The 19802-nt window shown below is 40.9% G+C and overlaps 1 long non-coding RNA gene across 1 annotated transcript in view; it reads right to left on the reverse strand.

Moving 5' to 3' along the window:
- LOC127933234 (uncharacterized) overlaps window positions 1-19802 on the reverse strand; it is a 35986-nt gene that overhangs the window by 1186 nt on the left and 14998 nt on the right. Inside the window, exons 2-3 of the long non-coding RNA XR_008147470.1 lie at window positions 2891-3045; window positions 1940-2103 (exon numbers count right to left, since the gene is read on the reverse strand). This is a non-coding gene — a long non-coding RNA (uncharacterized LOC127933234). The remainder of the gene's footprint in view (window positions 1-1939; window positions 2104-2890; window positions 3046-19802) is intronic.

The following is a 19802-nucleotide window of genomic DNA, read 5'->3' on the forward strand; positions in this document are numbered from 1 at the left end:
AGATGTGTGTATGTCACACTTTAATTTGGGGACCAATTCTCACTATTAACTGACTATTAGCTTAACTTGTGCCTCAATAAATTCCAAATTTGTTTCTTATTAATAGTTATGAGGGTAGTTGTAAAAGATCTAAAATATGCTAATGCTAAATAATGCATTAATATGCTAATAAACAACCAATATGCTTGTAATATGTGTGCTAATAAGCAACTAGTTAATAGTGAAAATTATATGCATGTGTGTATATATACATATATACTCTATTTTTAAGTGTGTTTTACACTTGTAGTTCAGTTCTCTTGGTCTGGACCAAAAAGTAAAAGATCCAGTTAGTCGTTTTTAATATTGTAACCAAAGATACAAAGTCACAGCACCTGAGTTTGGAAGAGGACCGAGATGAACCTTTTCATGGGTTCTCGGTTAACTTGTTTGGTGCACATCAAGGATGGCTGTGTTCACACTTATTCCAATGAACAGCAGTTTGTTTTAATCAAACCAAACCTGCCAAGTGTAAACACATTCTAGACGTGAATATATAGATGAATAGTTGAGTCATGATTAATTGGGTGAATCTCACAGAAAACATTAAGAAATGCCTGGATCATATCACAAATTCAAAATAAATAAATAAATAAATACAAATGATATTTCATTTTACAGCAAGGACAGTTGAACATAATGTTGAAGAAAAAAAATAATTCAATAAAATAATTATTTATTGATTGATTGATTTTGCAGTGAAATGTAGCCCAGACATTTCTTTGGTTGACCCATTTGCCTTTCATGAATTTGCAGTTTTACAAATGCAATTCAATTCTTTGCATCCTTGGACTTAGTGTGTTGATCTCATCATCATCCATCAGTATTCCATTATTGAATAGCAACTGAGGTTTGTTTGTTTTTTTAGAAGATAACCACTGCATTAGTGATGCCGTACATATGGAGCTCTCAGTGGTGCAGGTGTATTGCTGTGTTTTTACGGTCTTTCCTAATGTGTCCTGTGGCAATATATTGTTTCACATTATGCAGGACTCTGTCAAGTCAAATGAATTGAGCGTGTTTATGGGGAGGGGTCACTGCCTATGACAAAGAACCTCATCTGGGGCTTTACCATATACGCAAAATGACTCAGATTAGATTGTGGGTGATGTAAGCTCTACTAAAATCAGGGAGTAGCCCTCTGGGTCCTTTTCCTATTCTGGAGATATTAAAAGAGGTGATGGAGAGGTTACGGTGTGATTTGATATTTGCCTTATTATAAGAGTTGGTTTACTATCAAACTTACCGACAACAGCTAGTTGTCATTCCAATGCAAAATAAATATTGAATTAATAAATATTTACTAGAATTGTTATAATAAATCCACTATTCCCGTTAATGTTCAAACCTATACAGTAAGTTTGGAATTCTATCAGTACCATACCGTTTGGCATTTATTTATCAAAAGCTTTTCTTTTTTTTTGGCAAACATTCTAAATGTTTTAAGGTTGAAAAATCTGTGAAAAATACCCTATAAATTGATTTCTGTGTCTACCATGTGGTCAAAAAAGTAATGTTAGAAAAATCTATACAATTACTATTAAAAGTGTTATTTTTAAAAGGGAAAATGTGCATGGAGCAACAGAGCAGCTCACTCCATCAGCCGAGTTCAAACCTCAAACTGCATTTTTTTGTGAATCACTGCAGTGATAAAGAAATCCCATTAAGCGTTTGCCAGTTTGTACACCCCATCAATCTCACTTGTAGCAGTGAGGAAGCCAAAGAGTGTGAGAGGCATGTGAATGATAGTTAACAAAAGTTGTTTAAAACCTATTGCATTTATCTTTAAAAAGTCAGAAAGGAACACCAGACACTGTTTAATTCGACTAAAAGATATTCAAATATTCTGTGAGTGATGATTGACAGAAAAATAGCCAGAAAAACCCAGAATGTCCTCTACCTGCAGCTGCAAGATCATCATTAAGCTTCAAAAGGCAATGATAAGACAACACTGACATCTCATTGATTCAGCCTCATCTCATTGATTTGACTCCCATCATGTACGTCACAGTGAGGGACTGGGACCTTTGGATCTGTCTGCATCTTTCGGCTCCTGCTGGCCCACTGGAGAGAAAGAATGGTAACAATAAAATAATACAAGGTCTAGATGTGTTCCTGTGGCTCAGTGGTAGAGCATTGCATTTGCAGTGCAAAATGTTGTGGGTTCAAATCCCAGGAAACACACATACTGGTAAAAAATGTAGCGCTTGAATGCACTGCAAGTCACTTTGGATAAAAGTGTCTGCTAAATGCATAAATGTAGATGGTTGTTTCTTCATTAGAAAAGATTTGAAGTAATTTAGCATTACATCACTTGCTCACCAATGGATCCTCTAAAGTAAATGGGTGCCGTCAAAATGAGATTTCAAACATCTGAAAATACATCACAAAAAGCTGATTATTTGTAATAAACCAATCCATCAAGATGTTTTTAACTTCAAAACCATGGCTTCCAGCCAAAATATCAGTCTTCTATCCATAATCTTGCTTAATCAGTGAAGACGTTTTCACGTCTGAATCAACTGAGTAATATGATCAAGATCACGCATTGTCAGAAAAAGGGGATATAATTTTTTTCTGGATGAAGTATTATGGATTATGGGCTGATATTTTGGCCAGAAATGTATAATACCTTAACGATGAATTTGTTTCTTACAAACACACAGCTTTTCTCTTTCACCAAGACATTAACTGATGAACTGGAGCTGTGTGGATTAATGTGATGATTTTATCAGATGTTCAAACTCTCATTCTGACGGCACCCATTCACTGCAGAGTATTCATGGTGAGCAAGTAATGTAAGGCTGTATTTCTAAATGTTTATATGAGTGTGAAATAAAAGGAAACTCACATTAGTGTTCAAACTACACGGCACTTGGCAGTCATCCACAGTGAGAGCAGCACAGCAGGATCTGTTTATTGACGTCTATGAGCCTGTGACTGAACCTTGACTGTCCCACAGAGACCACTTGTAAAATTTATTTTGGGATTCAAATGTATGCACACCTGAAGGTTAAAAAAAAAAAAAAAAAAAAAAAAAAACATTTATTGGTGAGGATCTAAGAAAATACTTTTTCAGGAGAGAGATATGCACCTGTGTGCGTTTACTACTGTCACTAGAAATGAATTAAATCCAACAAAAGTTCCCAACATTGTGGAGACTTTATGTCCCAAGAAAGATTGTTAAACTTAAAATCACCTACATTGTAGAAACCAGTCCCCATAAGGAAAAAAAATTATAAACATGCTAAATAATATCCTAATGAAGATCAAAAAATTCAGAAAAGTTTGGGTGAGGGTTAGGTTCAAGGTTAAGGGATAGAAATATTATGTATACATTTGCAAGGTGGAGCCCCTTTTTTGACTGATGGATGCTCTTTGTTTTGTTGGGAAAGCTATACCAAATCAAATATTTATAAATGTAATTCAGAAAGACATTTAAAAAATGCTAGTCCTTGAGGTAGAATCTTTTAGAGAAGTATAATTCAAGGCCACAATCGCTATGATGTTTGAGTCTCACAGGCCCAAGACAGCTGCCATCTGTGTCACCAGCAGAAATGTTTTTGACCCCAATTACCTCCCGTCCCTCCCTCTCCGTACCTCCTGTCCACCACACGCAGACAGGTCCTTGCTTTTACAACTCCCAGGAAGTCACTTTGGTTGACAACAGTTAAATATATTCCTATCCACTTACAAAAAAAAAAAAAAAAAGTTGATATCGGAGTTTGATATCTTTGCTTTGAACATCTGAATTCCTGATCAAATACTTACTTCCTAGTAAGTAGGAGCAACAACCCATTTGATTTATTTCATCACCTAAACACTAAGTAGCAATTAACACTATCACAGCACTTGTCTAAACACTGTTTGACACTAAGCAATTTTTTTTATATATAATATTTTGCCATATTATTGCCCCTTATCACTATAGTGCCTTTGTATTTGCATACTTTTAATCAGAAGAAGATCCTTTTGTCATTTCTTTTTATATAATTTAGTTTAATCAAATTCAATAAAAAGTTTTTTTTTTTTTAAATATTTTTAAATTGTCCAATTTTTGGACCAGACGAATAAAATAAAATAAACACTGATAAGCATGTTATTTTTATATTGCTTTCTATTTGCGCTCTCTAAATTTGGAGGCAGCACCCTGACCCTCGCCAGCTGTCCATCATTACCGTGTTTAGTAAGCCAGTTAATAGACTGCCTCTCGGATCACAGGTCAGCCACTCACATGAATTTGATCTGAATAGTCTCATTACATGTTTTGCAAGTTTCTGAGAGGAATTCCTTGTGCAGACATAGTAAGCAGAAACAGAAATGCATGATTGATTCACTTAAACTCAGTTGAAATATATGTGAACAATTATTTGCTTCCCTCAAATAGTGCACACTTTTTTCTTTTTTTTCTGTATGGATTGCTTGTATGTTTTTATTATTAATATGTGTTCAATATGACTCATCTTTGTACTGAAAAACTTTTTTCTGCATTTTTGTTTCATTTAAAGACATGACAGGACTAATAGTTTTTAGAATGACACGAGAGACAGTATTTTCCATTTTTGGGTGAACTGTTTCTTCAATGGCATTTCCTGATATGTGGAATTTCTAAAAAGAAGAAAAGTTCATTAAAGGAATAGTTCTTAATCTAAAGCTGCTGAAATTGTACACACCCATAGGCCATCCTTCTAAAGGAGTTTGTTTCTTTATTGGAACAGATTTGGAGAAATTTGGCTCTGTATCAATTGCTCACCAGTAGACCCTCTGCAGTGAATGGGTGCCATCAGAACAAGAGTTTAAACAGCTGATAAAAATATCACAACAATCTACAGTAATCCACGTGACTTCAGTCCATCATTTAACATTTTCTGAAGTGAAAAGCTGCATTTTTGTAATAAACTAATGCATCATTAAGATGTTTTTAACTTCAGATCATTGCTTCTGGTCAAAATATGGAGTCATTTATCTACAAAACTGCTTTCTCCAGTGAAACATTTTAATTAGGAGAGAAATATGCTAATACGTCAATGATGTGAGAGTACTGACTTTTATTACTGATTACGGACTCATATTTTGGTCAGAATCAACAGTTTAAAAACAAGTTAACAATCGATATGTTTCTTCTTGGATGACTTTATCAGCTGTTTGGACTTTCATTCTGACGGCACCCATTCAGTGCAGAGGATCCATTGGCGAGCAAGTGATAATGCTAAATTTCTTGTTTTAATGAAGAAACTCATTTTGGCTGCGTGGGTGAACTATTCCTTTAATGCACTTGTTTAATTCACTTGTTATTTAATTAATCAATAGTCTTCATCACCACTCCTTTAGTCAAGGTGCTTGTTTCTTGCAGAAACTGATGTTGATTTCAGCTTCAGTTGATTATCTGAAACCCATTTGTTCTCTCGCGCATCACAGAGTGCTTATTTGTTCGTTGGACTTATTCACCTCACAGCCCTCGTCTTTTAGCCTCTGCAGTGCAGCAGTAGAACAGTAAAATGGATAAAAAAGCTTTAAGGTCCGTTAGCTGCAGAGTTCAGTCGATTGGGAGCATTTATCATGGGGGTGCCTTCTATCTTTAGAAAGCCTATCAACACGTCAGAGTAGTCAGGACAAGCATCCACAGAGCACTGTCATCCTAAGACGTCCGTGTCTCCCGGCCAGGACGGAAAGAGAACTGGTGCATCCGTTCAGTTCAGCGAGCTGATGATTGCCTCAGCGAGAGAAAGACCCCCGGTACATATCAATGGAGGATTCAGTCAAGAGGAACAAGTTAAAACAAAGCTTTTTGTTCAGTTTCATCACAAAAGATATCACAGGCTTCTCTGATCATTGCAGCTGCACATACTTGCATAGCATGTTTCAACTGTAAAGTCAAAGTAACACTCGTCTTTATAGTCTAGAATCTAGATCATATTTCATAATTTCACACCTAGATTGTCTCCTCTACCCAAAACCTTTCAGGATCCAAAGGCCATTTTTTTTTCAAGCTGTTTATAGGCCAGATGCATGCAGGGGTTCATTTCCCATTGTTATTTCTCATCTCATTATTTCTCTGTTTTCAATATCCAATTATGCTTCCATTACTGCCTTCGTGGCACCACATGTCACAAACAATATGACGACAGCTCCTGAAGATAAAAGCCCTAAATGATTATACACCTGAAATATGATTTGCAATAAAACCAAGATAGTCTTCAATATCTATTCAATACTTCTGCAGCAAACATTGAGAAGATAATGGTGATGAAGTATCAATGTGTATTCATCTCTCAGGGTTACAAGCCAACGTTGTGCAGAGCCATTCAAATATAGAATGTCTTAAAGGGACAGTTCACCCAAAGATGAAAATTTTACGATTGCAAACCTCATGCCATTCCAAAACAGCATGACTGACTTTTTTTTCAGATGTAACAATTTATTTTTTACAGAAAAATTATATATAAAAAGACATTTAAACAATTTAGGACAAAGTGCTGTAGTAAATACATTAACCTTTATACAAGTAACATTTGTAAAATAAATAAAAATAATTTAAACTGTCAAAAAATATGGAAACCAAATGTTACAAAATGAAAAAATTATTCTAAACATTTTATCAACAAATGACATCAATGAGGCTTACAAGAATTGTGAATAATATGTGAAATATCAAATAAATAAATAAATATTTAAGAATATTAAAATATTACTGTCATGGTCTTGTCATGATCCTGTCTCTATCTCTCTCTTCTTCTCCCTCTGTCTCCCCCTGCTGGTTTTTCCCCTCCTGTCTCCCTCGCTCTTCGCTTATGTGTCACAGCTGTCTTCACTTCTCATTAAGATAATTCCCCCTCCACCTGGTTCTCATCTTGCCTTGTTATTTGGGCTACTTCTACCCTCTCGTTCCCGTGTCTCATTGTCAGATTGTTACTTCCGAATGAAGCCGTTGCCTTTGGCGTCCGTGTTAGCAGTTTGTCTTGGTCCTGTCCTGTCCTGTCTAGCCGGGGTGAAGTTAGTTATCTACTATCGCTACCTGTACCTCTCTGTGCTCACCCTTTATACCCCACAGAACCTTACCTGCTGTTCTACGCCGCTACCGCCCCGCACTGCGAGCACCGATCCCCGGCTCTCCCCTGAGCCCAATCAAAGCCTCCACCTCGCCAGCCTTCTGGTAGTTCCAGCCACGGAGGTTTCCTGTGTTAGTTTAACCCAGCCTTCGGGTCTTCCTTAGTTTTCATCTTTGTACTCCTTTGTTGGATTTTCCTGTGGCTTTCCTTTGTTGGATTAAAGACTGTCATTTTGCCCTCGCATTTGAGTCCCCTCTCTTCAATACCCATCACAGAACAATCTGACCACGATGGACTCAGCGAGTGGCAGTCCGTTCCAGACCGCCGTTGAGCACCAGGGCGTCCTCCTCGGGAGGCATGAGGAAGACATCTCCGCTACCCGACACGCCGTCGGTTCTTTGGCTGCCCAAATGTCCGAGCTGTCCAGCCAGGTCCACAACCTGCGTCTCCAGCCTTCCGCCTCTTATTCTCCTCCGGGTCAGACGGAGCCTCGGATAAACAATCCTCCGGTCTATTCGGGTGAGCCAACTCAGTGCCGCGCTTTCCTTACCCAGTGTGAGGTGGTATTCTCGCTCCAGCCCGTTACATATGCTAAGGAGAGGGCCAAGGTGGCTTTCGTTCTTTCACTCCTCCACGGGCGGGCTCGCGAATGGGGAACGGCCAACTGGGAGACGGAGGCAGAGTGTACCTCAACCTTTGAGCGCTTCAAGGAGGAGATGATCCGGGTCTTCGACCGTTCCGCCTACGGAGAGGAGGCGTCCCGTCGACTTTCCACACTCCGGCAGGGAAGACGATCCGTGCCGGATTTCTCCGTTGAGTTCCGGACCCTCGCTACCACCTGTGGGTGGAACCAGCCCGCACTGACTGCTCGCTTCCTGGAGGGCTTGTCTCCAGAGGTGCGGGACGAGGTCCTCGTCCGTGAAATCCCCGCCCGGCTCGACGACCTTATCGACCTGGCCATCCGGGTGGAGAGACGGTTTGATCAGCGCCGTCGTGCTCATCGCCTAGAGGAGAGTCTCTTCTCGCCGCCTCGAGTCAGCCCCTCCCACTCAGAACCGGAACCCATGCAGCTGGGTGGTCTGCGTATTTCGCCTAAGGAGCGTCAGAGGAGGATCTCTAACCGCCTCTGCATGTACTGTGCTAGTGCCTCTCACTTTGTGTTTTCGTGTCCGGTAAAAGCCAACGCTCGCCAGTAGGAGGAGGGTTACTGGCGAGCGCTACCACTAAGTCCATCCCTTCCACTTCCTGCACGATACTTCCAGCGCATCTCCAGTGGGCGGGGTCGTCAGCCTCCTGTGCGGCCTTGATCGACTCTGGGGCCGAGGGAAACTTTTTGGATGAGAAGTGGGCGCTCCAACAAGGTATTCCGCTCACACCGCTAAGAGACTCCACCTCTTTATTTGCCCTTGATGGCAGCGCCCTACCTAGGGTACAGAAACAGACTATCCCTTTAACTCTAACCATTTCTGGCAACCATAAAGAGACAGTTTCCTTTTTAATTTTTCAATCTCCTTTTACCCCTTTAGTACTGGGGCACCCTTGGTTAGAACTTCACAATCCACACATTGACTGGGCTAGGGGGTCTGTTTTGTCTTGGAAGTTGTCGTGTCATGTTAAGTGTTTAGCCTCGGCTGTTCCCCCCGTGTCTTCTGTTTCTGTGTTGCAGGAGGAGACGGGAGATCTGACTGGGGTTCCGGAGGAGTATCACGATTTGCGAGGGGTGTTCAGCCGTTCTCGAGCCATGTCTCTTCCGCCCCACCGTCCGTATGACTGCGCTATTGATCTCCGCCCGGGGACCACGCCCCCTCGGGGTAGGCTCTATTCTCTTTCTGCTCCCGAACGGGAGGCTTTAGAGAATTATTTATCTGAGTCTCTCAGCGCCGGCACAATCGTTCCGTCCTCGTCGCCTGCCGGCGCCGGATTCTTTTTTGTTAAGAAGAAAGACGGTTCTTTACGCCCATGCATTGATTATCGGGGGCTGAACGACATCACGATTAAGAACCGTTACCCCTTGCCACTGATGTCCTCAGCCTTCGATATCCTGCAGGGGGCAAAAGTCTTTACCAAGCTCGACCTACGTAACGCCTACCATCTCGTACGCATTCGGGAGGGGGACGAGTGGAAGACCGCCTTTAACACGCCCCTCGGCCACTTCGAGTATAGGGTCCTCCCCTTCGGATTGGTTAACGCCCCCGCTGTCTTTCAGGCTCTGATCAATGACGTCCTTCGGGATATGCTCAATTTATTCGTTTTTGTCTATCTCGATGACATTTTGATTTTTTCGCCCTCTCTCCAGGTTCATGTGCAGCACGTTCGCCGCGTTCTCCAACGTTTGCTTGAGAATCGACTCTTTGTTAAGGCCGAGAAGTGCTCCTTTCATGCTTCGTCTATAACGTTTTTAGGCTCCGTTATCTCGGCAGAGGGGATCAAGATGGACCCTACCAAGGTCCAGGCCGTGCTCGATTGGCCCGTCCCTGAGTCTCGTGTCTCGCTACAGCGCTTTCTCGGTTTTGCTAATTTTTATCGCCGCTTTATACGCAACTTCAGTCAGGTGGCCGCGCCACTCACTGCCCTCACTTCGGTTAAGTCTCGTTTCAGTTGGTCCGGTTCTGCGCAGGAGGCGTTTGACCGGCTAAAGACCCTTTTTACGTCCGCACCCATCCTCCGCACCCCAGATAGCTCTAGACAGTTTATCGTTGAGGTCGATGCCTCCGAGGTGGGGGTGGGAGCCGTTCTTTCCCAACGGTCAGCGTCGGATAATAAGATACACCCTTGCGCGTACTTCTCCCACCGCCTTTCCCCCGCTGAACGTAATTATGATGTCGGGAATCGAGAGCTCCTCGCCATCCGCCTGGCGTTGGGTGAGTGGCGGCAGTGGTTAGAGGGATCCTCTGTCCCTTTTATTGTTTTAACGGATCATCGCAATTTAGAATACATTCGCTCCGCCAAGAGATTGAACTCGCGTCAGGCTCGCTGGGCCCTTTTCTTTACGCGTTTTGATTTTGTCATTTCATACCGTCCGGGCTCTAAGAACGGTAAACCAGATGCGTTGTCTCGACTCTTCGATCCCTCGGTCGGCCGCACCCCCCGAGAGGAAATTATCCCTTCCGGTCGGGTGGTGGGGGCTACGGTCTGGGGAATCGAGAGACAGGTTAAACGCGCTCTCTCTCACGTCGCTACTCCCCGTAACTGCCCTAGGGGCAGCCTTTTTGTCCCCATTCCCACACGATTAGCGGTTCTTCAATGGGCCCATTCTTCTAGACTAGCGGTTCATCCCGGTGCTCGAGGCACTGTCGCATTTATCCGCCAGCGTTTCTGGTGGCCCTCTTTAGAACGTGATGCGCGCCGCTTTATCGCTGCCTGCTCTGTCTGTGCCCAAACCAAAGCAGGCAACTCTCCGCCTGCTGGTCTTCTCCGACCGCTACCTGTTCCCTCTCGCCCGTGGTCCCATATAGCTCTCGACTTTATCACCGGTCTTCCGCCCTCAGCCGGCAAGACTGTCATCCTGACGGTAGTCGATCGCTTCTCAAAATCGGCGCACTTCATTCCTCTTATCAAACTTCCCTCTGCGAAGGAAACGGCCCAGATTATGATTGATAATGTGTTTAAGTATCACGGGTTGCCCACCGATGTCGTGTCCGATAGGGGTCCGCAATTCGCCTCGCAGTTCTGGAAAGAATTTTGCCGTCTCATAGGGGCCACTGCTAGCCTTTCCTCGGGTTTTCACCCACAGACTAACGGCCAGGCCGAGCGAGCCAATCAGATTGTTGCCCGCATGCTCCGCAGTCTAGCCTTTCGCAATCCCTCATCTTGGGTCGAACAGCTTTCCTGGGCTGAGTATGCTCATAATTCCCTCCCCTCCTCAGCCTCTGGTATCTCTCCCTTTCAATGTTGCCTCGGCTATCAACCGCCCTTATTTTCGTCCCAAGAGACCGATTCTCACTGCCCGTCCGTTCAGACCTTTATCAGTCGCTGTAAACGAACCTGGAAGAGGGTGAGATCCGCACTTTGTCGTTCTAAGAGACGCATGTGCGTGGCTGCCAATAAATCGCGTGTCAAGAGTCCTCGCTATGCCGCGGGTCAGAGGGTTTGGCTTTCTACATCTAATTTACCCCTCCAGTCTGACTCCCGTAAACTGGCTCCCCGCTTCATCGGGCCGTTCCGCATTATCAAGATCGTTAACCCTGTCGCCGTCAAACTCCGGTTGCCGCATAATCTTCGTCGTGTTCACCCGGTGTTTCACGTCTCCTGCATTAAACCGACCTCTCGCTCCCCCCCTCCCACGTCCTTCTCTGCCGTTCGTATCGAAGACTCCCCGGTCTACACCGTCCGCAGGATCATAGATAGGCGGCGTCGGGGTCGTGGTTACCAATACTTAGTCGATTGGCAGGGGTATGGTCCTGAGGAGAGGAGTTGGGTCTCCCCTAAGGATATCCTGGACCCCTCGCTCATTGATGATTTCCTCCGGTCTCGCCAGCATTTCCCCGCTGGAGCGCCTGGAGGCGCTCTTTGAGGAGAGGGTACTGTCATGGTCTTGTCATGATCCTGTCTCTATCTCTCTCTTCTTCTCCCTCTGTCTCCCCCTGCTGGTTTTTCCCCTCCTGTCTCCCTCGCTCTTCGCTTATGTGTCACAGCTGTCTTCACTTCTCATTAAGATAATTCCCCCTCCACCTGGTTCTCATCTTGCCTTGTTATTTGGGCTACTTCTACCCTCTCGTTCCCGTGTCTCATTGTCAGATTGTTACTTCCGAATGAAGCCGTTGCCTTTGGCGTCCGTGTTAGCAGTTTGTCTTGGTCCTGTCCTGTCCTGTCTAGCCGGGGTGAAGTTAGTTATCTACTATCGCTACCTGTACCTCTCTGTGCTCACCCTTTATACCCCACAGAACCTTACCTGCTGTTCTACGCCGCTACCGCCCCGCACTGCGAGCACCGATCCCCGGCTCTCCCCTGAGCCCAATCAAAGCCTCCACCTCGCCAGCCTTCTGGTAGTTCCAGCCACGGAGGTTTCCTGTGTTAGTTTAACCCAGCCTTCGGGTCTTCCTCAGTTTTCATCTTTGTACTCCTTTGTTGGATTTTCCTGTGGCTTTCCTTTGTTGGATTAAAGACTGTCATTTTGCCCTCGCATTTGAGTCCCCTCTCTTCAATACCCATCACAATTACAAAAAATAATCAGGTCAGCTTGACACACATATGCTTTTCGGGGTTAAGTATTAGATATGGTTAATATTTGGTTTTTATGATCTCTTTGAAATCATTTATTTCTTTTTTTTTTTCCAAAAAGTTCCTCTGGGATGCATTATGGAAAGGCAGATAAATTATAGACACACTGGCCCGCAAGATGTATTTACGCATACACAGGGTAATTATCAATTATGCCTGAGTCTAATGAAGCTTTTCCTCTCATTTGAATTAATTCCCACATGAACCACTGATTTTCTCTGTCTCTTACGCGGCGGTGTTGTTAGTAGGGAATATCTTCATTTTAAGCGAGTATGTGTGTGTGTGTAAATATATATATACATACATACATACACACACACACAGAACAAGTTTATAAAACACAACACTTTTGGTGCACAGGTGTGCCTTAGGTTGGCCAAAATAAAAGGCCACTCCAAAACAACACAGTTTTATCACAGAGAGACAATGCCACAGATGACAAGTTTTGAGGGAGTAGGCAATTGGCATGCTGACTGCAGGAATGTCCACCAGAGCTGTTGCCCATGAATTAAATGTTCATTTCTCTACCATTTGTTGATACATCCAACCAGCCTCACAACCGCAGACCATGTGTAACCACACCAGCCCAGGACCTTCACATCCAGCATCTTTACCTCCGAGATCAGCTACCCGGACAGATGCTGCAAAAATCGGTTTGCACAATCAAAGAATTTTTGCACAAACTGTTAGAAACCGTCTCAGGGAAGCTCATCTGCATGCTCGTCATCCTCATCGGGGTCTCGACCTGACTGCAGTTCATCATCTTAACTGACTTCAGTGGACAAATGCTCACATTCAATGCCGTCTGGCACTTTGGAGAGGTGTTCTCTTCACGTATGAATCCTGGTTTTCACTGTACAGGGCAGATGGCAGACAGCGTGTATGGTGTCGTGTGCCATGGTGGCAGTGGGGTTATGGCATGGGCAGACATATGTTATGGACAACAAACACATGAGAATATTATTGATGGTATTTTGAATGCACAAAGATACCATGACGAGATCCTGAGGACCATTGTTGTGCCATTCATCCACAACCATCAGCTCATGTTGCAGCATGATAATGCACCGCCCCATGTTGCAAGGATATGTACACAATTCTTGGAAGCTGAAAACATCCCAGTTCTTGAACGGCCAGCATACTCACCAGACATGTCACCCTTTGAGCATGTTTAGGATGCCCTGGATCGGTGTATACGACAGTGTGTTCCAGTTTCTGCCAATATCCAATAATTTCGCACAGCCATTGAAGAGGAGTGGACCAACATTCCACAAAAAGTCTTATATCTTTGAGCTCATTTCATGAACAATTAAGGCAAAAACAAAAGGGTTGCATGATTTTTTTCAGTGTGTGTGTGTGTGTGTGTGTGTGTATATATACACATACATATATACACATACATACAGTAAATATATATTACAGTATATAATTAGGACAATCTGGAAAGGCTTTTCCTTTTAAGATACTGTATCAGTGGTGGAACGAATTGATTAAGAAGTCGTGTTCAAAAAGGCTTTTTTCTCTTTAAGGAGGGAATCCCTATCTTAGCCTGCTGTGATTTCCTCCATTATTCTTTACTGGTTTATCTTGTTAAGGACTTTACTTTAGGAGAAGTAGAGCACTGAAAGGGGTCTGTGAGTGCGAAAGTATTGAGTTGTACACTTTAGATGCACAATCAAACACTTCCATCGTCACCCAGAATATCTGTCAACACTGGAGAGCTGGAAATGTGTTCTACATCACAATGGGTCCATTAACTTAATGGACGGAGGGTGGTTGTGAAAGATGGGGAGTGTGTTAGAGAGACAGGAGGGGGCTGGGACAGTAACCTTTGGGCTTTTTTATTGGAATGAGATGACACACTTGAGCAGCTCTTAAATGAATGGCATCTGTAGTGCGGTTTCTGCTGAGAGGGTTGCCCTTTTCTTTGCACCACCATGGTTCAACTGAAAATGAAACACTGCCTCTTTCCTCTGAACACCTCAGAGTCGACCACCCAGCCGCACCGTGTCCCTGCCAGATGTGGCAACAGTGTGTCTTTTTAGCTACGTTATTGAACTGCGATGTTGGTTCTGATCTGAGGTCCGACCCTGGTAAAGCTTCCTGTTCAAAAGGTTAGTTCCACAAAAATACTTTTTTAAATAGCAACACTGTCCGAATGACACAATTTCATTACGACAAGCCACGACTCGTATACAACGTTCTCTAATCGCAATTACCAGCATTCTTATCATTGCTATTGTCCAATTTGAGGACTCTAATGTTCATTGGTTCTTTTTGAAGAATAGTCTCGGAGCAGTTAATTATTTAATCATTTTTAACGTCCACGCACCATGCATATGGACAAGCTATGCTTCCGTAATTCCTCGCTCCATTGCACTTACAGAGATTGCCGTTTTAGAAATTACACCCAAATTGCTCTCAGCTTTCCGGCCAGATAACTCCCAAGGACCTCATATCCAATGTGGAGGATTTCCTTGTATCAACTTAAATGAGAAAGACAGGCGTCTTAAAGTGGACTTATCAAGAATGTACAGGGAAAATTTCACAGTTGGCCTACCAACATAAACACACACACACATAAACACACGCACACGCACACACACACACACACACACACACACACACAGTTCCTGGTCCTTCACAAATAAAAAACAAACTCTTCTGGGATTTTCATATTACACACTGCTTTGCCAATCTCTGTGGCTCAAAAGAATGCTGATGTCATTCCTTACATACTTATGATTTATTCTAATAATAAAACTAATACACACAGTTTATATACATCCTGTACTTCTGTTCTTTAAGGATTAGGGTTAAAATGACGGGTATGTTGAACGCCGAAGCTACTGAGTTTTCTTTATAACAGACAAGGACATTATGAAAGAGCAAATATTAATATCATATTGAACAGCACACTGCTTTTACCATTTCTGCTATTAATGTTATGTATGTTCATGGGTGCTTGTTTATTGATACTGGCCTTTTTAAGCCAATCAACTGAGCTGTAAAAGCCATGTGATCAATCACTTTGGAGCTGCAGGAAAACATTTTGACATGCCATAAAAAACAAAGCAGCAGAGAGGGAAAAACAATCAATTTCATGCTTTAAAGGGTTCTGCTTTTTTAATAATAATAATAATTAAAAAAAAAATTAGTCACTGGTAAAACATCTACTATAATGATACAATGACTACTATGATGAAATATGATATTTACAAAAAAATACCATAAAATATGATATATAAATATAACATATTATTATGTAAAAAATAAAAAAAATTAATTAAAAAATTTAGTCAGAATACCAGAATACCCCCGGTCAGTACATATAGTCTACCCCATAATGAAATATGCTTGATTAGACCTTTCTAAATCCATATGATAAATTAACTGAAATTAATATCAATCTGATTTTTGAATAATTTTCTTGATTCACTGCTTGGACTACCAGGAGTTAATGTTTGTTTGTTTTCATTTTTTTATTTTATTTTATTTAATTTATTTGGGGGGGGGGGTATTTCCAATTTGATTAAAATGCAAAATAAACATTGCTGTTTGATGATAACTACCACTTGTTGAATAAAACATTGTAGGTAGAGTAAAATGTACACTGCAGAGTATTGATTATGTATATACTATTCAATTCACAAAAAAACTCTTTTCTTTTCCAATTTTATCATAGAATTTTCAGATTCTATTATAACCCAATTATATTATATTATATACCATGAATTATATTCTCATCTTTGATCACACTGAAGTGTTGTTTGCCATATTAGAGGATCCAGAATAATTTTTTCTCAAATATACTGGAGTTCAAGAGTCAATGAATTCCTTCTGAAATTCCCTGATTGGATTTCATTCTCAAACACCTGCAGAAAGAGAGATAAGCTACTTATCTTCGCAATGTTCCAAACCTCAGTGTTTCCGCATCCTTTCACACTGGATTATGGGGAAACACACATAAAAAATATAATTGCTCGTTTACTGTTATAATTCAGCATCACAGAGCTTGGCAAAGTGTTTTCTTATAGTAACAGCATTATTAAATGTAAATCAAAATCATTAAATGAACTCAAGCAATGATTATATTTGTGTGTATATATAAATTAGTTTGCTTCACTGTGTACTAAACTGGAAAAAAAGAAAATAACTGGCTTAATTATTATTTTTTTCTTTAAATATAGCGTGGAGCCAGCAAAGTCCCTCTGTCATTCCTCCTCAGGGTAATCATAAATGAGCTGCAACTCCTAATGACTATTTAATTAGCGGCAAAATGACTGAAATAATGAAAGGGATTTTTCATGGTTTGACCGTCAAATGAATGCATTAATTTACACCATCTACAAAGTTTACACAACAATTGCAGAATCTACAAGAAGCATTTAAAAAAAAATAATTGCTAAATATTAAGATCTAAAGCTATGTAAATATTTAAACAAATCAAAATTTGTAAATACATTAAACACTAAAATAAAATTAAAAAAAATTCAACGACAACTTTATGCAGAAAATACATAAAAGATCATAAATGGTCTTAAAAACATCTAACCAAAGCTCAAGTTCTCCTCACGTGTTTTGGCTCCTACAGGACAACACTGAACATCATACAGGCAGAGTCACGTTTATTTGGCAGAAACGCTCTCTGACTAAATAAGTGTGTGGTATTGTTAAACAATCATGATTCATTTTCAAGGAGATTTTGTTCGGCAATGAGTATGGCTGCCTTCCATGATGTATCATCTGTTGACAACAGTCTGCTGTGACGTTGTATGATTAATTATACGAGTACCTTACTGCCGAAAGGTAATTTCATAAATCTTTTGTTTGACAACATCAGTACACAATTTCATTATAAGTAACAGATCATGTCATTTTCTGCAATTTAATCAATACCTGACCAATCAATGAGACAAATTCCCATTTATTTAACAGTATGTACTAAAGCAAGCATCAATACTTTCACAAAACCCCTAACCCCAAGTATTAAACTTTCTTTTATAATTCAGCTTGCATTGTTTGCGGCCTCGACTCATGCAGCTTATTGTGGAGAGGTGTGTTTTGACAAATCCCACAGACTTACACTGAGGAATGAACTTGAGACTCAGAAGAGGGTTATTTTGTGTGAGAAACCACATAGAAACCACCTAATGACCACAAGGAATTTTAAAGCAACCACCCTAAAAATAATGCCCCATAGCAACTAGTGTTGTCAAAAATATAGATTTTTAGATACAGTATCTAAAACAGTTTCAACACTCTTTTTTTTTGCTTTCACACCCAGCTGCGCATTCTCACTCTCTCTTCTCTCTGTCAGAATTACACTCTCTCTTAGGTTCACGAATTGGTAGCCATAAAATGTGTTTAGTGTTCTGTTTTAAGTAATCTTAAAGATTCCTAAATGCATCTACTTTCAGAAGGCCAAATAAAGTGTTTTTGCTTTCGTCTAGATACAGCATCTTCCTGACATGTCTGCTTCAACTCTGTGTTACTGAAACCACACTTTCTTTCTTTGTGCGTACATTTTTGCATCATTACGCAAATATTTCCACATAGTGACATAGACGTGGGGGCTTGTTTAAACGAGCCGCTTTAGGGGGGCATTGCAGAGTCTTAACTTTGATACAGAATATCTCTTTGGGTTAGAGACTTTAGTCTTTGCAACTATACAAATCTTTATGCACCAAGAGCTTGTAACACTCCAAAGAGAAAGGAAAAATTGAAATTGCATTATTTGACCCCTTTAAAACATTTACGTATTGAAAGTTATGTACAATACAATTTATGAGTCAGTCTGATGAGTCAGTATATGGGCATGTAGAGTCCAAATATACTGTATAACCCCATCTGTTTATTGAGCAGTGATGAAATAATCAGCTGGTAATGTATTCAGATGAAGTTTGCTGTGGTGAATCACAGTGAGTAGCGATCTAATGCCTGCTGATGGCAGCCTGTTTAGTGCAAAGCGTAAGTCAACCAATGTTAGCCTTCCGTCTGGAGCTGGCTTTAGTGCACATGCTGTTGCCCTGATCTCAAGCTTTCACAATCTCTCAGTTTCTAAAGCACTAAGCATGGTCATTAACCATCAACATGGTACTTTCCTGTGTAAATTTACCCCATATGTATGGACTTAATATGACCATGAGAAAGAGGATTTAATGTTTAACCATGCAAAGTGCAGTCCAGTTATTTACTCTCATGTTGGAAAACATGCTTTTAACAACTTGTTATATAGCAAAAGTAAGCCTGAGCTGTGGAGCGCATAACCGGTAATATTTTCCTTAATTGAGGAACTGTTTTTAATTTGTTGGCTTCTTTAAGATGCTGTAGATGCCCTTTGGCAATGATACCCTACATAAATATCATGAGATTTTTCAATTAAGTTTCAACGTGAGGCTCGTATTCTTTGATTGACAACCACTCCAACATCTTTTTACTCTTTTGCAGTTCGCCCTTGGCGATAGAAGCTGATATGACGCTGTACTATGGCTATGTTAAGTGACAAGGGCAAATTGGAGCTGTCTTGAACTTAATAATAGTTCCAGTACATGCCTGCTTCAAAGACAAACTTGTCCGTTTCAACAAATAACAATTTAAATATGAAACGTGTGCATAATATACAGAAAATGTTGTGGGATTTGCATTTGCAAAATGTTTCAGTTATTTACTTCGTAGAAGATGCTTTTATACAAACAGTGATGTTGCTGGCACTATTTTCTACCAGCTGACCACAGCAACAGCTGAACCGCTGATGAACACTAAAGTTCATAAAATGTACCATTTTCAGAAAAATGATGCTGAAGATGATTCATTTGCATCTATTATCTAGTGATTTTCTAGGAATTAACAAAGAAAAAAAACTCAAAGGAATAAATTACTGCAAAGGCGTATTAAATCTGGCAAACCCTAAATTTTCATTGTTTGGTATTCATAAAGAAAATATGTCATTTAAATCGCTGAAACAGTCTCAGGTATTTTAAAGAGCTAATCTGAACAGTGCTTATCATTTTGAGTTGGTAGGTTCTGGTTTATCTTTTCTTATCTTATTTATTTTGCAGCCCCATAAAAAAAAGTTTAGTGCATCTTTACCTCTTTTCAGAAGTAAAAAATATAATAAAAGAAAAAGTAATATGTTAACGTCATATAGGACCAATCCTGTGGGATTCTAGCAGTGCGGTGCAGCTCTATTAATCAAACTGATTGCACATGATACATCTCTGTTCTCTCTCATGTTTTTAATGATACTGGGGATTTCTTGGGCCCTTGATTGATTGCATTCATTGTTGTGATGCATTCTTATCAATGACTCTGATTTTGGTTGACACAACTCGGCAATGTTTACTTGACAATCAAGCTGATGATGCCAGGAAAGAAATACAGCTGTACAAGGACCTTTGGGAGGCTTTCTGAAATCACATAGTTCTGACATTCTTAGAGTTGAATCAGTGAAAAGACTAATACACAATGTAATATCATTATGAAATTGACAGA

Source organism: Carassius gibelio, chromosome A17 (assembly GCF_023724105.1).
Source record: "Carassius gibelio isolate Cgi1373 ecotype wild population from Czech Republic chromosome A17, carGib1.2-hapl.c, whole genome shotgun sequence".
Classification (NCBI taxonomy): domain Eukaryota; kingdom Metazoa; phylum Chordata; class Actinopteri; order Cypriniformes; family Cyprinidae; genus Carassius; species Carassius gibelio.